The sequence below is a fragment of the Aythya ferina genome (assembly GCF_964211825.1).
Source record: "Aythya ferina genome assembly, chromosome: 2".
Lineage (NCBI taxonomy): Eukaryota > Metazoa > Chordata > Aves > Anseriformes > Anatidae > Aythya > Aythya ferina.
Genome location: NC_140297.1, coordinates 1,185,406 through 1,204,721, shown reverse-complemented (window position 1 = coordinate 1,204,721; position 19,316 = coordinate 1,185,406). Strand labels below are relative to the sequence as shown.

Here is a 19,316-nt window from a genome sequence, read left to right as displayed (position 1 = left end):
TGGGCAGCCAAGTTGTGTGGAGAGCCCTGCACCCTCCCGCAGCTGCCCATCAGGCCCACACACTTCCTCACAGCTGTCCCTTGGGAGCTGTAATTACAGTAATTATAGAACTTAAGTTCTTTTTTTTTTCTTCCCTTCACTGTTCCTAAACAGCTGAGCCCTTGGTATAGGGCAGGTAATCTTTGTGTTCCTGTGGAGAAACAAAAAGTGTTTACCTCACGCAGCTTCAGCCCAGGCTGTTTGTTCCCTAAGTGGCTGCCACAGGATGTGGTAGAGCCCCATCGTCCTCCAGCTGGGAGCACTGCTCCTTAGTGAGCAGAGCTTACAGAGAGAAAATCATCTAATAAACTGTTTTGGGGAAAAAAAAAAAAAAAAAGTGGAAGATAGATAGGGAAACTGAGAAACGTAACTAGAAAGTAAATAAGGTGCAAGCATACCCTATTTAAAACTACCCAGTTTTGATGCTGACAGTCTTTAATAAATTCCCGAGTGAATCTTAAGCAGAATTTGTCTTGCTTTCATCAGAAGATCCCAGAGCATCGCTTGGGAACAGGCAGGGGTGCGGAGGCTTCCTCTGCAGGGAGAAGTAGGGCTGGGTCAGTCAGCAGCTGGGATCACGCTCCTGGGCTCCATCTCACAGCCCGAAGGATTTCAGCCAGAGACAGGTTCATGGGTAGGGAGCCAAATCATAAGAAAACGTAGTGCTTATTGTGGCTTCAAAAAAAAATAAATAATAATAATCAGATGGACTGAAATGCAATGAACTGATCTGCACCAAGCCTTCACTGCTGGGTACGTTCAGATTTGTCCTATCTTTCCACAATCACATCTAGTACTGTGTAGTAAGTCATTATGAGGCAATTTTCTCCAATTTTCCTCTTTTGAAAACACTTCAGCTACTAATGTTTTATTTGTGAATCCCATCATTCAAAATAAAAAACAAGTGACAGGCAGAAAGTAATCTGTATGTAATTATACAATACGTCAAATTCTAGTAAAGAAAATTGAGTATGCTTCCATGCTTTAGTTTTCATTCAATTACAGAAAAATATGAATGACAAAGCTGGGGGCTTCTCCAATTTTCACATTTTTCAAACCAACCTAAAGAGCACAGTCCTTGGTTCACACAAACACTAAAGAAACCCGCATACAGGTGGGGTGGTTCCCCATTTAACCCTAGAGCTTTTTCTTTTTTTCCTGAACTCCCTATCTTAATACAAACTAAGGCACCTAGCCCTACCTGCCACACTGCAGTTACCCATTTGCAGGCTGTGTGCAGGTTTTAGGCACCGTTACACCAGGGAACCAGACCCCTCTGGCAGAGGGAAGCCTTTGAGCTATGTGAACTCTAAACCAGAGTATCACTGAATGAAGAAATTTATTTTACAGAATGTGTCTAGGCTATGCTTGGGTATTTTTTTTACTGCCACTTTATCAAATATAGACTGAAAACAGCTCTGCATCAAAATCATCCCGATATAAAAACATTCCTGGGCTTACCCCAAGTTTCTAGAGCTCCTCCCGCCCCTGAACACTCCAACCCAGAAATAAATATTTGCAAGGAAGGACACTTGGGGAGAATAAAAACAACCAAACATCCAGAAATCTGAGCTTCACAGATCATTTTGAAAGGCAAAGTGCTGTTCCCACACTTTGGCATGCAGAATCCAGAAGAGGAAACGTGCGAGGCTCCCAAGGCCGTACGTTCTGTGGAGTGAAAAGGAGAGGAAGGAGCAGTTGCTGGAATTAAGAGCCTAGAATCATGCTCAAAGAATATTACAATACTCACTCAAAACTATCCTTTGAGCCATATGTAGCCCAAACACCTTTCATGGAATTCACTTTACCTACCAGTGTAATTCTTTTAGAAGAGTACATGCGAGCTAAGGCCAGGTAAATACTAAATACTTAATACTAAAGTACTAAATATTAAATACTTAATACTAAAATAAGTTGGTGAATAGTTACCAGCCTCTACAGGCTTCCATTTCAGACTCGTCTCAATTTTAACTTTCCCTAGCATTGCTTTTACACACCGATGCTACGGTATCATCCTGCTATGACCACTGGTATTATTTTCATGTCAAGAACCCAATACTTCTTTGCCAGATCCCTGGAGAACAGACAAGCACCACCTTCCCAGAGTAACCTCACCTCTACTGCCTCACCCAGCACTTCCAGGAAGATCTGGCATCCTCACCACAAGACAGCATCGCTCTGGTCCTGCTGTTCACAGAGGGACTGCAAGTTGTTGCAAGCCTCAGGGCTACACGAGCCAGTAGAAGAGCGCGGGTACAGATCATTAAGGCAATTAAACCCAGTAACTGGAGGAGCTGGCAGAGGCTGCCCTGCCCATCAGCCATCTGCTTTATTGGAGGACCCAAACCAAGGCAGCATTTGGAGCACGGTTAGTTAGGTAAAACAAGAAACCCAAGGAAAAGTAAGATCACTGTACAGTGAAAAATGTGAGCTGAGATGCACGGTTCGGGCCAAACTGCTTTATCTGTTCTACACAGGATGGTCACACGGCCCAATTGGTCCTTTAACTAAGCAATTAAAGCACTCATTTAGTTAAATGGGTCCTTTAACTAAGCATCTCATGGCTTCTTGGGCAATCACTGCAATCCTGAGCATGCAGAGAACAGTTAAGCATTAAGAGAGGAAGAAAAAAAAACACTTGTGGAAAAGCAATAAGACAAAAGCAGAAAGGCATACCAGCACTAGAGGGAACTGCTACAGCTGAAGTTACCTGGAGGCACTCCATCGTTCTGCCCAGGTGACTGCACTATTTTGGCCTTTTTCCAGTTTTCCAGAAGTGAGGATTAAGAACAAGGTGCTCTGTCAGTCCCTCTCCCCACTCTGCTGCTCACCGACTTGTGAAAACACCAGACAATGTCAGCTTTGGTAGAGAAGCAGGGGTCTCAAAAATAGGAAGCTCTCAAAATATAATGAGAGCAGAGACAGGCCTACTGCTGCTCCCACCGAGGGAAAGGCAGAGAGTTCAACTTTTACCCATTTTTACCAAAATAAAACAAAAACATGTATACTCAAAGCAAACCCAAATTTTAAGAGCAGTGAACGCTCTGGAGTTCACATTTCCAGGATGTTTCAAGAGGCTGATGACCCCACACTGGGGGCTTCTCCCACACTTTACGTGCCAAAATTAAGTTTATAAATAAATATATGTTAAAGCAATTACGTTCTTTACTATTAACTTGTAGCTAAAATAGCCCTGTAACGTGTTTTTAGCTCCATGCTTAAAAAAAGGAATGAGCAGAACGTGCTCAGCACTCAATTTAAAACCAACCCATCTGGTTGGGGAAGCACTGCAGCCGGCACGCAGCCAGCCAAGCGCCGCCTGTGGAAACAAGCAAGTAGCTGCTGCTGTTCGTTTTATAACAGCATCCAAAATGCATTTCCTAGCAGTCCATTAGCAGCAAAGACCAATCTGAGTGCCCCGTGTGCCCGCAGCCCCAGGCAATGCTAGGTAAAGGAGGTATTCCCCAGCTCCTCTAAGGCTACTCCCCCTTCTCAGATCAATTTCCCACAGCTTTTCTTTCAACTCACCATCGCCCAGCAGCCAGTGAGAGGGATGTGACTGCAAGAAGGGGCTGGAGGAGTCTCTGGGGACGCGGCCAGTGCGTGGTGCAGAGAACTGGGTTTTTGTGCCTGAGGACTAGAAACAGGAGAGCTGTGACTGGATGTTCCTTCGAGCTGCCTTTCCCCTTCCAACAACAAACCTGTTCATAAAACACGAACAGAAACCCAAGGTGAAGTCAGACTGACCTAAGACCGGTTGGTTATGTTGCTACTGCTGTAAGGTTACCTCCCCCCAAGGGAAAACAGAGCAGAAAAAAGGAATTAGAGAATAAATGTAACACAAGAGCCTCAAACGGAGTGCCAATGCTCTGCAGCTCTGAACGTGTCAGCTCCAGAAGGGTGGTTGTTTCCCAAATACAGCAGGAGGTGAAGAAGTTACAGCCCTCAAGAAGAAAAATACAGTCCAGGTACAGCCACTTTAAAAAGCTTACCTCACTGTAGAACTCGTCAGGCTTGTCCCACCTCTAATGACCTCTCCAATTACTAACCATGCTGATTTTAATACAAACGTGTTCTTCTTTGAAGTGCTGTGTAACCTTAACTTGATACACTTTCTATGTCAGTTACTTTTTTTTTTTTTTTTTCCATTTGGGACTGGCTTATTCCACGCTCCACAAATGGAGCCATCTTCTAAGCCTGTTGTGCCAAATGACTCCACTAGCCAAATCTTCCCTACAAACCCAGCTCTATGAGGACCTTTGAGTTAAAAGTGTGTAAAAATTCTCCTGCACCATCCCTTAGTGCATACTCTCCACGGTCAGTGTCTCACACCCCTCCTGCATACATACTGCCTATCAATAGGGATGGCTTTTGTGTAAGCTTGCGGCTACATGCTTGAAAAAAGAAAGAGGTATAAGGAAACCAGATCAGTTAAAAGCCAAACAGCTGCTGAGCAGTTGATAGAATTATCCTGGTGTGTTGTTCAAACACCCTCCAACAGGTTCCTTGCATTTGTTCATCACATCCTCAGCTGATATGGAAGGAATATTTATTGTGGATATCTCATATTGAATATATATATATATTGTGAATATTTCATATTGAATATATATGTAGTGGATATTTCATAGTGATATATGATACCTCCACAGCACTGCTCTCAGGCAATAAGATCCATCCCCAAACAAGGCTAAGTTACCTCAGCTCAGACCGAACATCGTGAAGTTGTAGCTCAGGTCCTGACTGCCAAGAACACCACTGGAGGCTGCTGATGTGCTTTCAACATGAAGGTTGTTGGGTTCTTTTGTTTGTATTATTATTTTTTTTTCCTATTTCCATCGGGTTTGTTCATTACAGCTTGCACCAGCAACCGCAGAACATAGTGAGTACTGCACATGTAGGAATTGTCCCATTACAAGAATGTCAAGGAAGCACAGACTGTAAGTTGGCCGTTTACATTACTTTAAAAATATATATTTGGCATAAAAATATGTTTTTTAAAGAACGCCAAATGGAACAGCAACCATAGTTCATTAAAGAACTAGGATATGTTTTAGCTGTGTTACCCTCTTCTGAGCTTGAAACTAGTTTGAGCCTTCTGTCACTCACCTTAAACTGCCATCGATCATTTTAAAATCATCAACTGATATGGGCTGATGAAGAATGAGAAAAAGATGTCAGAGTTTTGCCAGGGAAATATTGATTTAATCTGATTTAAAACAAAGGTTCATAACAGCTTCCTTTTGGGTTGCATTTTCCCTACAAAAGAAAGAAAGAATAGCAAGGGGTGCTTTGTTTGTTTGTTTAATGTCTTAGCTAAAGCAAGCATTCCTGCATCCTTCCAAGACGGGGAATTTCAACAGCTTACAAATTGCTGGACTCAGTTGCTTGGATGTTACTATATGACAGAGGTCAAGCTACCTTCCCCTGGAAGAAAGGTTGCTGCTGACTCCATTATACTTTGACTGGCTGCCCTCAGGTACTGGTTAAAAGCCCACATTTAGTTTTTTAAACATCACCTCAAACTCAGTTTTATTTAACTTACCGGAGGCGAGCAGAAGTGAAGAGGGTAGCTTTGGGAATGCACTGCTAGTTGGATCCTGCTTCTTTCCAAAATTGGACATTTTCAGAGTCCTGAGTTTATGGCTCAGCAGTCTGTGCAATCTGTCCTCTCTTAACAAGGTGTCAAAGTGTAAGTGGAGAGGGTTGCCTGAAAAGAAAAGTTATTTTGGTGACCGCAAGATTTCTCTTCACACACATCATTAGCAATGTGCATCTGTCAGTACTTTGATAAAACAGAAAAGTGGCACAGTCACTAAAGTAAGTGTGGTTGATTGCAGGCTTTCCCTCCCTTTGGTGCTGGGATACAGAGTGAGGAGCACGAGCACGGCCCCAGATCAGCAGCCTCTGTCCTGGCAACCTGACAGCCTGGACCTGGCAACCGAGCCTTCCCACCCCTGCAGCGTGCTGAACTGAACGACAGCCAGCTACATGCTGCTTGGCACTTGTTTGCAGCCTTATTCGAGGAGCTGAAATATTTAAGTAAGTTATACCAAAATCATTGTGGAGTTATGCTTTTGCAGTTGCACCATCAAAAGGGGATTTTCCTCGTGGTCCCTCGACCCGCTCACAAACTCCGTAGTGCACATTCTTCTCCTCCCGTGGTTAAAGGCACTGACAGTGCTGCACTCTTCAGATATTTGAACAGGAACTAAATGTTAAGTTCCACAGCATTAGGAAGCGTAGTTCATACTAGTACAGAACACACCGAAAAGGCCACCAGTGTTTCAGTGCAGAGCCTGTCAGACTCAGTGATTCCACACACACAAAACTGGTGCCAGGGGTCTGCCAAACGACAACCACACAGCCTGTTAAAAGCAGTGTTAGATTTTGAGTCTTTCAAGTAGCTCTCCAGGGCAGAGGGTTAAAAGGAACTTAAAATAATCGTTCTGCAAGTCTCCAGAATTAGGCTACCCCTCAGAGAAGGCACAGAGCTGGTTCTACAAGCAGTGAGCTAGCTTACAGTAAGCAAGTTACAGCAATCGCCTCAGACACGAGCCAAGGCACAGCATGGTCTCCGAGGCTCAGAGATCTCCAGGCTGCATCCTTCTTGCACTGAAGATGGGGCGTCTGTAGGTGAGCTGCAGAACATCGCTGGCTGGTTTTCATTACCCTCCAGAAATGTGGTTACAATTTAATTCACATATTTTTAAACCTCCTTTATGTAAGGAGGGAGAGCGAAGAGAGCAATGGCTCAGCAAGGGATCCTTTTAGACTTACCTTGAAATAAGGCCAGTATGGGATGGAAGCCAGGGTCCTGTAGGGCTATCTGCTCTCTTAGGGACGTTGTATCGGGGTCTATTGTCTGGAGAGGTTTTGCAGCTATACAGGATACAAGAGTTGGGCCATTCACGGCTGCAATTCACGGTGAGAGGTTTCAGTGGCTAGCAGAAGAAAGAAGATCAAACAATTGGAAAGGGAAGCACGCTTCAGATTTAATAAATAAAACTGAAGTTTAGACCTAGCACTTTCAAGTCTGCATTCTATAGGAACACTAGTTTCCACTCACTGAGAAACTGAAAGGCACCTCTCCGGCATAACCTTCTCCAGGCTGAGGAGATGCTCACAAATACACAGACCCCAGCACAACTAACAGGAACCAGCAGCAGATTTGCAGGGTGAAAAATAACGCCAAGAGTCAGAAATGTTTTAAAACTGGAGTGCAAGAGTACTAGAACAGGCTGCTTCTCATCTTCACCATGGATGAACTACCATATCAAGAAAATTAAGGGCATTAAGGGACCTGTTTAGTGTTGGTCTTTACTTTTCTATTTCCAAGTCAACAGGGTTATTACTTTGCAGCTCTAGTGAATCCACAATATTTGTTTGCCTTTAAAAAAAAATAAAAATAAAAAATGAAAGAACACTTCAAACATACCCATGCCTTTTCCCATGCTGCTCATTCTCATTTCCTTAAAAGCTCCTTACAGCTCTGGTGCTTACAAAAAGCTTGATAAAACTACTAGGCCAGCCATCCACTGACAGCAGCATCTGTCACTTTGACCAACATTGTCTTATTCTCCATTTTTAGCTCACTTGTCTATCTGGAGTGTAAGCTGCAACTGAAATAGCCCTGGCAGTTTGCTCAACCATTTTTCCCCTCGCTGTTGCTAAGAAATGCCCCTTTCCCTAAAACTGTCCAGGTGCTGTGAGATCACACAGACCAGGAGAGGGGGTACGAAGAGTGCTTTTACCTATAGCCTAAGCAGCCTGAATGAAGTCGTATCAGCTTTGTGCTCTGAGAAAAGAAAAAAATACATAATCAGACTAGAAAGAGTAACAATCTTTTTGTCTTGATCTGCAGCTTGTTAATTCACTGTAATTCATTCAATTACTTGTAAACGAACACTTGTATTCATCAAATTACTTGTAAATGAAAAAGGCTACAAGTAAGCAATTAAGATATGAGCGGGGTACTGAACTACCACTGCACCTGACCACAGACTTTCTTTGTCAGAATTAATGTATTAGACATTTTTAGTATCTCACCATCGCACAGATTGCATCCAAAGGATGCTTATTTCATCAGGCCTGACATCTCAGAATTGAGTAATGATAACCCACTTACACTCGATCGCATGCCAAGTCTTAATTAAGCTTATATATTTCTGAGTGGGTTGGGGTTTTGTGGGGGGGGTTGTGCTGGCTGGTTTTGTTGTTTCTGTTTTTCCCCCTCCTCCTTTTTCCCTTTTCCATGGACAATTCCAAGGTAATCAGCTCCACAAAGGTAAACAGCAGAAGATTGCTGCCAGGCTAAAAGTTTGAGGTGTGCTCTGGCCATCATAATTCAGGAAACAGTTACCTGATTATTAAGAACTTAAATTTCTAAATCAATTTTTAAGCCATAGTTAAATAAAGGACTAGCTACTTTTTTTAAACATACCTGGGAATATAAGTTTTAGGAAAAGTGCTTAGAAACTTATTAGACCAGAGTCTAACATCATGATAGTTTCTGCTAGAAATAAAACTACATATTCTAAATAAAAATGCAGCAAAATTGAATAACCACAGGGCAAAACTTCCACTTACCTTCCTGCTGAAGTGAGACACGGCAGTAGCTTGGACAAGCTCATGCTTTTTATACGTGCAAACTGGGCGGTTTCCAGCAGCGATGCAGGTGTTGTCTGGTACCCTGGTGTAGGAGCGAGGCTGTTAAACTGCTTTTGTTCACCAAACCTCTGCAACTTTCAAGCTGATCTGAGGAGCGCTGCTGCAGGAGCCAGTTTGCAGCCTGCAACCAAATGAAAAATAACCACCTCAGGGAGAGAGCAGCAAGCTGCAGGACCCAGTTACTGTGGCAGTGATGTCCACAGCATTTACATCAGCAGCTAATGCTTGCATTTCCGTTCTCAGCACACTATTAGTCTTGCCTAAATCGTCCCTCAAGGGATAGAGATTTCTAAATTCTCAATGTAGGAACAGACCTGAGGGGTCTTAATGACCATATTTTTGTTAGTTAAGGGCTAAAAGTCTTACTATCAATGCAGATGTGGTAGCCACTAGTAACGTGCATTCCTTCTTCAACAAGGCTTCAGTCAGCAGCTTAATTATCAGCTGATAAAATATAAGTGATTTATTTTACATTAAAAAAATGACACTGGCAAATATTCTATTTCTCTGTTCACCACGAAGTTGTGGATAATTCTGATCTTAGATTTCAATAAGTAGATTTGTTGCCTCACAGCACTCTCATTCCAGAGCCAGCTGTGGAAGTGCGTTGTCACAAGACCTTCTTCACATCATCATCCAGCTGGGCTGCAGCTTTGTCCAGGCCTCTGGAACCAGGCCACCACCGCACAGTTCCTGGCCACATCACTCCAGGTACGTGGAACAAGAAACAAAGATTGCTGCCCAGAAACGGTTACTACCTTCATCTCCAACAAAAACCCAACAAAAAGCATGTGTTTATGTCTGCGCTATTGTTCTTTGTCACACAGCAAAGAAAACTAATTTCCCATGCTAATTTATAAATTTTATAGCATTCCACATCTAAATAGCATGAGGAAAAAACAAACTGCAGACATAGGTAATTGATTTGCAATTTCCCAATGCTTCTACCTATTTTCACAAATTAGCACGAGATTTCCACTGTGAATTTTTGGTTACGAGCATACCTGGTGACCCAATAAAAGCTAGGGATGAATAGAAATTTCCATTCATGTTGAACAAGAAACTCAATGTATCAAAGCTAAATACAGAGGAATTTTAGGGCTTTCATTCTCTTCTGACTGTTGAATAAACTTTATATTTTAAAAGCTTCTTAATACATGGCATAGCTTGTAAAATACACACTTTCAAAACCTACACAAATGAGATAGCAAATCCTTCCTTCCAAGAGAAGCTTCAAAAACCATCACCAGATTCACAGGAACAAGACAAGCAGGTTACTTTGAACTGTTTCCAACACAAGCAGAGGGAAAGTTTTTTAATTAAAAAAGCTGGAGACAAAACATTTACGTTTTGGGTTTGTGTTATATGCATCTACTTGTTCAGGAGTGATCAAAGATAGATCCTACCACGCTGCACTGGAACTATCCTCAGAAACTTATTTTACAAGTTCCAAAGCAGAAGTCTTCATTTTAAACATGCTCCAAACCACCTGGTCTCTGCTCCTACCAGGGGGGAACAAATTCCTAGTGTATGACAAGAATTCCAGTTTGGGCACTTCTAGTTTCACACACATCTTGGGATAGGAGCTACCTACAATAGATGATCTTAAAGGTTTTCCAGAGTCCACCTGTTAGAGAATTACCCCCACCTCAAGCACTCAGCCAATTCTATAGAGGAGCAAACAGCACTGAGGAAAAAAAATCTTAAAAGCATTATTGTACCAGAGGCAAAGACAGAACCACCACTGTAAATTGAACAGACCGTGCTTAAATTAGTGAAAACACTGCCTAGTGCACGATTTGAAAATCAGGCTGGGGAGTAACAAGCTGGAATGAAGGCGACCAGACCTAAACAGATCAAGACTTGGGTTTTACACAGCAAACAACAGGTCTGAGGTAACAAGAAGGGAAACCTGGCTGCTGAGCTGTACCCCTTCTTCCCCTCCTCACCAGCCAGAGCTAGAGGCAAAAAGCAACAGCCCCAACTCCCTTTTGTGTTTTTGCAGCACTAACGCTGCCACAACCCCTGCTCCTGGACGTTCTCCTGCTGCTCCTTGTCCTGCCTGCACGCCTGCCTCCACCAGACCAAGCACAGAGCAGTTCAGCCCGCTGGCAGCACAGCAAGCAGCACTTCTCACTAAATCAGAGCTTCTCGAACCCCAGCAGGCCGATTTAAGGGACACATTCATCCTAATAAAACTATTAGTCATGGCCTGCCCTACGAAGAGATGTGCCCTGTTGATAAGGGGGACGTGGAGGTAGTGCAGCAAGCACTACCAATACAGGCTCTTTTACCAAACCTGGTGACACAAAGTATAATGCCTTCCTTGTGATTAAGGAAAATAGCAAGGGGAGCAAGCCTAAAATGTCATGGAATACAGAAAGCAGGAAGTATTTCAGCTGGGCTGAGGAGTTAGGCATGTAGTCATCTTAAAGTACAAGAGACCTGATATACCATGTTGCAAGCAACTGTGGATTAAGATTGCCGTTTAAACAGATTTAGAAGTTTATAATTTGGTCTAATACCTCCAGAATCCTCTGGATTTCTACAATATGAGTCAACAGAAAATGAGGTTTATTATCTGCAGAATTAAAGTGCAAGAACTGCAGTAGCCACTTTTAGAAGATCAGCAGTGCTCCTGTGCGTAACACGGGGATAATCTGTTAGGAATTTGTTCAGCTATTGATCACTAGCAGAAATAAAAAAAATAAATGTATACTTGGAGAAATCTGCACAGCAGGTCAAGAGAGGGGACCTTGCCCCTCTGCTCCATGCTGGTGAGACACCCCTGGGGTGTGGGGTCTGGTGCTGGGCCCCCAGTCCAGAAGGGACCTGGACACGCTGGGGAGAGCCCGGTGTGGGGTCGGGAAGATGCCACAGGGCCCGGAGCCCCTCTGCTGTGAGGAGAGGCTGGGAGAGCTGGGGCTGCTCAGCCTGGAGTCTTTCAGAGGCAACTGTCTTGGTGCACAGCCGCGGGCATTATGAATTTGCCAAATACAATTCAGGGAAATTTCCCCCCGTTTTGTCCATTAAAAGAAGAGCTGCGTCAACTTGCATCAAGAGATACTAGCCCAAAAAGATTCTTAAGAATGGAAAGACATCATTTCCTAGACATTATTTCCTGATGTCTAGGAAAAACTGTACACCCAAACAGGAGGTGTCAATGTTCTGCCTGCATATTCTGCACCTTGCAGCAACCTCCTGCTCAAGGACCTTTTGAGCCAGAAGTGACATCTCTGTGCTGAATCGTTCTCAGTGCATTTCTCAACTTCTCCAGTCAACTTTTGAAACCATTTATCTCTACAGAGTCCAATAACAATGAATCCTATAGCTTGTTCCATGCAAAAATGTATAAAGAGAGACATTCAGGTCAGACTCCACCACCTTTCAGGTTCTATCTTACTCACTGAGGGGAAAAAAATATATCTGCCAGCTAAGTATTATGTGGCTTTATAGCAGAGTGTGACAGCCAGCTAAAAGCTGCTGTTGCAAAGTCAATTTCAGTTGAAATTATCTTTAAACTTCCACTGACCTGTAAACAAGGTTTCCTGGAGAACTTCAGCCTGAAACCACAGGTGGTGAAAAGATCGCTGGCTGCACTGATCACGAAGCCTCTCCAGCACTACGATGCTTACGAGCTGGCTGGGAATGACTGATTTCATCTATCAGATGCTGGCGGTGGAGGGCACCATGCAGGAATGCACAGGCAATTCTCAGGCATCAAGATACTACAAATACCCTTTTTGTCTCTCCTTCAAGAGGAAGCAGCTGCTCTGACAGATTTTAGCAGAAGCACCGCAGGCCAGGCACTACACCCAAACGACTCAGAAGCAAGATTCACGATGCTCTCCCCTGCTCTGTCCTAGGAGCAAAGGATCTTTCCAACTTTCTGGAAATAAAACAAATAAAAAGGTAGCTGTGAGCAGTGAACGCAGTGGGGTTTTGGGTCTCACGTGTAGAACAGTCAAAACATCCACTTACCAAGAGGAATTTTGATTCCTGCTCCTCATTCTCTACACCTGGAGATGCACATAGTTACACACACTGCCAGGCTGTCCTGCGTCTTCTACTAGGAGTACCTGCAAGAATTCACTTGCAAATTTTGTAGAATTAACTACTCTGTTTTTGTTTGTTTGTTTGTTTTTGTTTTGGTTGCTGATGTTGTCTTTTTAAAAAAAAAAAAAAAAAAACAGGTATTGTTTTAGAGAAAAATATTTGGCAGGTCCAATTTCAATAAAACATATTTTGTTAAAATATACAAAAGTTGTAAGTATATATAATTTATAAATAAATATGTTATCTTGTTACTGCCATTGGATTAGTCAAAGTTTCCTGCACCAAGTACTCTTTTCTTTGTGGCACAGATTCAGTGGGCATGCAAATTCGTAAGTTAATAATTTATCCTTTGTAACCCCTTCCTAGTGCTCCAAAGATGAAACAAGGCTTTAAAATTCCTTTTTTTTTTTTTTTTTTTTTTACAATGTTTATCTACTCAATCTGACAGAAGCAAGACTTTAAGAACACACAAAACCACAAGATTTCAAAAAGCAAAAGGTGAAGCAAGTGCAGTGATCACACACCCAGTACAAATTACTGGTAAACTGATATCAGATGATACGTTAGTACACAAGAAAAATATCAAAAAAGTTAAAGAAACATAAAAATAGTACAATGAGATCAAATTATTCAGTGTGATTTATAAAATTGCTTTCACAAATCACACTGCTGTTGATTTAAGACTTGGTTTAATGATGAAAATATTTTTTCGCTTCCATCATTGCAGAATTATGTGGTTCTTGATTGCTGACCTGCTTCTGCACGTTATACAGGAAACAAGAGGTAACAGCATCTCCTACAGGGCGCTTTGGGGTAGGAGACGAAGGTGAGAGGTTTTTTTTGTTTGTTTGTTTAGAGAGTCAACATTAACGTTCTGCTTTCAAGGTCCTCCAGAGCTCACAGGTACAGGAAATCATAACTGAGATCAGCAAAAAGAAAAACAAGGCACAGCACAGACCTCAGCACATTACCTGGTGTTGGTCGTGGACCACTAGTGACTGCTATTCTAGAGTATTCTGAGAGTTTAGACTATTTAGATCAGCATGGCAGTAATTAATGAGCACTGCTCAGGAGATGGTAATTGCCACCATTAAGCCTACCATTCCCCTCCCACACTTTTTCCTTTTCATCATGGGTGAGGAGAGCTGGCCACCTTGCAGTTCAGTTTCTACTGCTCCAGTCGCGTTGCCTCTTCATCCTCACCAGTGCATGCTCTGTGGAATAATAATAATAATAAAAAAAAACACCACTTGAGACACTAAGCTACGTCTCTGGACAGCGTTCAATATGCTTACCAGTAGCTTAATGGGTTTTCACACCAGCAAAATATCTCCTTAAGAGAAGAACAGTGCAGAAGGTAGCTGGAAGGTCAGCATTCCTTACGGGGAGAGTTCAGGTTACTCGCTGTGGTCTACGCTGTATAGCACCTGTGCTATAATTATGCACATAGTTGTGCACGGAAGGAAATACTATGCAGAACAATCAGCTTATTGCATGCATCTGCATTCATCTCTGTGTAAACATCATAATTGCCTGAGAACAGTAACTGCTTCACAGCAAATTAAAGATAATCATAAGCTAAGTGGGTTGAAGAAATACTGACATTGAGCTAGCACCAGTTCCAGTTACTTAGAAAAGATTGAAAGCTTCTGAAAAGTAACTGTTTTCCTGTATTTTGCTGTGCTGTATGAGACACTGATATTATGAAAGTCTAGGGCCCTTAGGAATCATTATTCTCCATAGTATTAGGGTTGTATGAAAGAGAATTGAAAGCTTCCCCAGATCTCTACCTTTGGCCTCAGAACCTGTTCTAGTTGTGCTTCCATTTTCCATTAACATCTCAAAGGGATGGGTTGATGCTTCCCAACTGCTCTAGGAGAGTTAACTGCAAAGAAATTAAGAAATGAATTCTTAGTATGTACCCTTACTGAATCTCTCAAATCCAGGGGAGTCCCAGAACACCCAAAGGGACAGAAATAAGATGTTGCCACTGGAATTGTAAAAGCCAAGTTCCTGTACTCCCAGGGCTTCTTCTGGTTTTAGTTGTATGGAAAACTAGGAGAAGAAAACGAAAAAGGAATCTGACCATAGGAAAAGAAAATGCCTACGCTACGAAACAGGAGTCTATCCGTAACAGCAGGCAATTATTAGCACTAAATTGCTCTTGGGAAAAATCATACAACTAATTATATCAAACATCAAGCATTCTGGAAAATAACACAGGACAACCTGTGGGAGCATTCATACGGATAATTAGCGAAGCATATATTACAGTTACTGTTACCATTATGCAATTATCACCAGCATCAGTATCATGGGCACATCACACTTCCCACAGCCTCGGTAACTGCTGTTCTGCAGCACCACAGCTGAAGCTGGGGTGACTCCACAAAGCAGATTTTGCCTTCTGCCCCCAGAACAAGAGTAGCCAACAGACAGGTACAGCAGTAAGCCACACACAACCTGTGTTTAAGCAAACTGACACATCAGGTAAGCAAGGTGGAACAGAACTGCTGTTTCACAGAGCCCCATTACATCAATTACAACATTTCTTTCCAGACAGAAGAGTAACTCCACGTACTTTTGCCATTAGTTTAGGCATATTGCCAGAAGGTACGGATCTTCCAGGTGTAGAATGCACACCCAGCTTTCCACAGCACTGGAGAGGAGCTACCATATTAACAACAGCCCCCAAAATTAGAAAATAAGAGTTTCCACAGATCGGTTGCAAACAAACAAACGAAAAAAAAATCAATTTCAAAATATATAAAGAAGTCAATTTCAAAATATATCGAGTCTGCCACAGACTGATGTGAGAAAGATCAACGTACAGGGGCACATTCAGCTCTTAAGCTATGACAGCCCACTAGAAGTCATATTTCTTCTGCTTCAAGTCTTAGCTTCTAAAAAAACTCCTGGAGATTAACTAATAATAGAGCAAAGAACATCAACATCTCGTTAAATGACAGGTAACTACAGAAAGGATCTAGAAGTAGGGAGAATAAAACAGTACAGATCTGCAAGCTTCTGCCTGGAGTGCCCCATTGGACAGCCCCCTTGTTTCCTCTGCTTTGGAGGGATGCAAAGCAGCCAAGAATACATCAAGACGAAGCCAAAAGTGAAAAACCCCACCTGCTGCTGATTCCATTCTTCTTTTAAGCTACTACCCATTCCGAAGTCAGTATTTCATTATGTTTCTGCACTAATTCTGAATTGGAAATTATGACGTTCCTTTAGGTACGCTATTTTATGGCAGATATGCAGACTGAACGTGATAAAAAAAAAAGCTGATTTAACAGGGCAGACCATGCAGGGAACCTCCAGAGCAGCTGCAGCTGTTCATGGCTCTCTCAAGCCAAGTGCTCGGGCTGAAGCTGATTGTTACTCACACCAGAGCTCCCAGAAGTACTCAGACCTTACGGCTTCTGCTGTAGTTAAAAAATAATTGCTTCTTCCCAGCCACGTTCCAAACAGCATGCAGTTTTTATGGCCAGGCCACAGCCTGAAACACAAAGAAAACACTGAACAAGTAGCTATTCAGTCAGCAGCATCCAGTACACCAAACAAATCAGGACTTTTGAGAAAAAAAAATGAGGTAACACAACTGAAACAATCAAAACACACCACAGAAAGAGCAGTAGCACAACCACAGTACTTCCTGAGAGAATAATCTGACAACACCAGTACCTTTCAGGGTACTATCACACAATTTCTTTTGTTTGTTTTGTAAGACCAGAATGAAGACAAAAAAATCAGGAAGAGTACTTTAACATTAAGCTTCATTTTAACATGCCTCCACTGCAAATAAATAAACACACAACATCCTTACAAAATATTGCAGTTTTCCTCGATGCAACTTGGCTTGGATCTTTACGAAAAACTACATGGCACACTAATAGCAAGAAAAATTAATAAATACTGCAGATTTCTAAGTATTCAATGAAAGAGCTTCTGGACAAATAAGCAAGAAGAACAAAAAGAGGGGCAGTGCCATCCTCCACCACTAAAACAAGACAAAAACTGCTGGGAAGGGCATCATTTTACAAAGTTGCTATCCTGGATTTCTGGGTACATTTACAAGAATTTTCAGGTCTATTTTTGACTGCCAAGTAATCAATTCTGAACTCTTTTATTAAAAAAGGGAAACACGAAACACTTAAAGACTTAAGCTCACTGGGTGATGCCCTCTGCTCTGCCACTTTCCTGGCCTCCTGGCAGATAAGAGCTCACAACAAACTCCTTTGTGGTTTTTGGGTCCTCTGTCCTTCCAGAAATAACCCTCCAAAGGGCTGTCTGTCACTTTGCTCCTTGCTGCCTCGAAGTGCTGAGGGAAGAGGAATGGTGGCACTTCCAGTCTGGTGATGCTCAAGAAGCTCCAAGGGCCACCAGAGCCAGGAATACAACTGGTTATTGGGAAGAGTTACTTCAACAAACCATCAGAAAAAGACACCCAACATCTCCGTAACACAGCTTAATACACGTCTAAGACTAATTAACATCTCCCCTCTGTAGAAAATAGCAAACCTCAGGGTGTTTCACAGATAAAACCCGACAAGATACAAACATCATTTGGAGATAAAGGATCTGGTAGGCGCACTGAACCACTCAGCAACCAGAGCAGGCAGGAATAAAAGCTTTACAGCCTGCATTATCTCCAGGTTACCACAGAGCCACCGTGGTTTGGGCCTTTCCTAACGCACAAATATGTCTTTTGGGCCCGGTCGGATTCACGGTACTGAACTATCACAATCACAGATTCACCAATAACGCAGTAACCCTTAGGGGTCTGGTTGGATTCTGAGCACTGAACTATCACGGTCACAGATTCACAAATACCGTATATCCACCCTTAACTCCAGTTGCGTTTAATGAGAGCTGTCACAACCAGGAACAACACAATCAACTGTGATTTATTACAGCAACAGGTACACAGGTTCTTTGGATTGCTGGCGATAGTGACTGTCTGCAAAAGCAAGCTAGCATGCATGAAATATACAGGTGTTACAGGTGTGCAGCCTGGAAATTAACACTTTAAAAGGATCAAAGACTCTAGAAAGATTTATAACCAAGTATTCAAATCTCACCCAAAGACATCCCAATTGTTGGGGGGGGAAGAGGGGCTCAGCCCATTGACTGGTCCCAGAAGGTCCTAAGGATGTTGTATTCCCTCAGGATGGTATCTCCCCTGATGGTGGTATCTTCCCTAACATCCCCTCTCTCTTGGGCCAATTTATATTATTTTCTATCTTTTAGGTGGAGCTTGAGTGGCTCTAGTCAAGCATATCCCAGTTGTGATTGGGGAAATGTTCTCCCGTCTCCGTTTAAATAGGCTCTGAGAAATTCAGAGCTCAGTGAGGGGTGGTCGCACCTTGGGGGCGGGTAGCTTTTGGGATGGAGGTGTGTTTTGGCATTCTAATGTTATTATAATGAGCAAAAGTACACTAGGGTACAGCATTTGTCAGAACATGACAGGTTGTTTGCAAAAAGTGCAGCTCCTCTGCCCTCTGCTCTGTGGGGACAGCGCCAGGACCTGAGGGAATGGCATAGACCTGGGACAGGGGAGAGTCAGGCTGGTGTTAGGGAAAGGGTCTGCATCCAGAGGTGGTCGGGCACTGGGACAGGCTGCCCAGGGACGTGGGCACAGCCCTGAACTTGAAGGAATTTAAGAAATATTTGGACAATTCCCTCAGACGCTGGGGCTGGGGCCCCAACAGGCGCCCCCGTCTCCACAGCGCGATCTGGCGGCCCTGAGCGGGAACCTGAGGGGAGCACTCGCCCCGCCCCCGTGCCCGCTGCCGATTGGCTGCTGGGCCCGGCGCCGGCTGCGGAACCAATCGGAGCGGGTAAATAGTGCCTGCACGTGCTGGGGGGGGGAGGAGGGAGGAGAGGGGCAGGCTGGAGAGCCAATCACAGCTGTCAGCCCGCCCCCCGAGGCTATATAAGACGGGGCAAGGAGGCGAGGCTCGTCTTGGCGCTGGCAGCCATCTTGTCCCGTGGCGGCGCTGTGTCGCTGCAGCCCTCCGCAGCCCATAAAAGCCTGTTCCCACCGCGCAGCCCTTCCTCCCTCCTCAACCCATTTCAGCTCCTAATCCAATTACAGAAACGGCTCAGCCTGTGATTAATTCGTACCAAGCAACGGGGCTCCGTTGGGAGCACGGCGCTTGGTGCGGGTGACTTGGGAGCAGTGGGCGCAGCAAGGATACCCAGTGCATGTGCTTTAGGCAAAAACCAAACAAAAAACCCTAAAACTATAATCCTGCATATCAATAGATCTCACACAAGAAAAGTGCAATGTGTGAAGCCTTTGCTGAGGTTGCCTGGGAAGGTCCAGCGGTGACCATTGGCTGTCCTTGCCAACGCCTTCCTGAATTGTCCTTCCCTACTTTCGTGTGACACACTGAGGCAGAATTACTGTTAAACAGAGCTGCCGTGACTGTCCTGGGAGTAATCTACTCTATAGATAATAAGAACCAAAAAAACGAACTGGCCATGCACGGCCAAAGCACTCAAACCACCCAAAGAAACGCTGGGTGAAGACGCAGTGTTTCTGT

At 43.5% G+C, this 19,316-nt stretch overlaps 1 long non-coding RNA gene across 1 annotated transcript; it reads right to left on the bottom strand.

Annotated features, from left to right (window-relative positions):
- Positions 1–45: 45 nt before the first annotated feature.
- LOC311431961 lies at positions 46–17,856 on the bottom strand. Its single transcript, XR_014689727.1, has 13 exons — positions 14,688–17,856; positions 13,737–13,979; positions 12,691–12,788; positions 12,242–12,598; positions 8,629–8,830; positions 7,794–7,837; positions 6,820–6,983; positions 5,585–5,749; positions 5,149–5,298; positions 3,568–3,740; positions 1,653–1,707; positions 438–714; positions 46–340 (listed from the first exon to the last, which is right to left on the bottom strand). It is a non-coding gene; the product is annotated as an uncharacterized lncRNA (long non-coding RNA).
- Between the last annotated feature and the right edge of the window lie 1,460 nt (positions 17,857–19,316).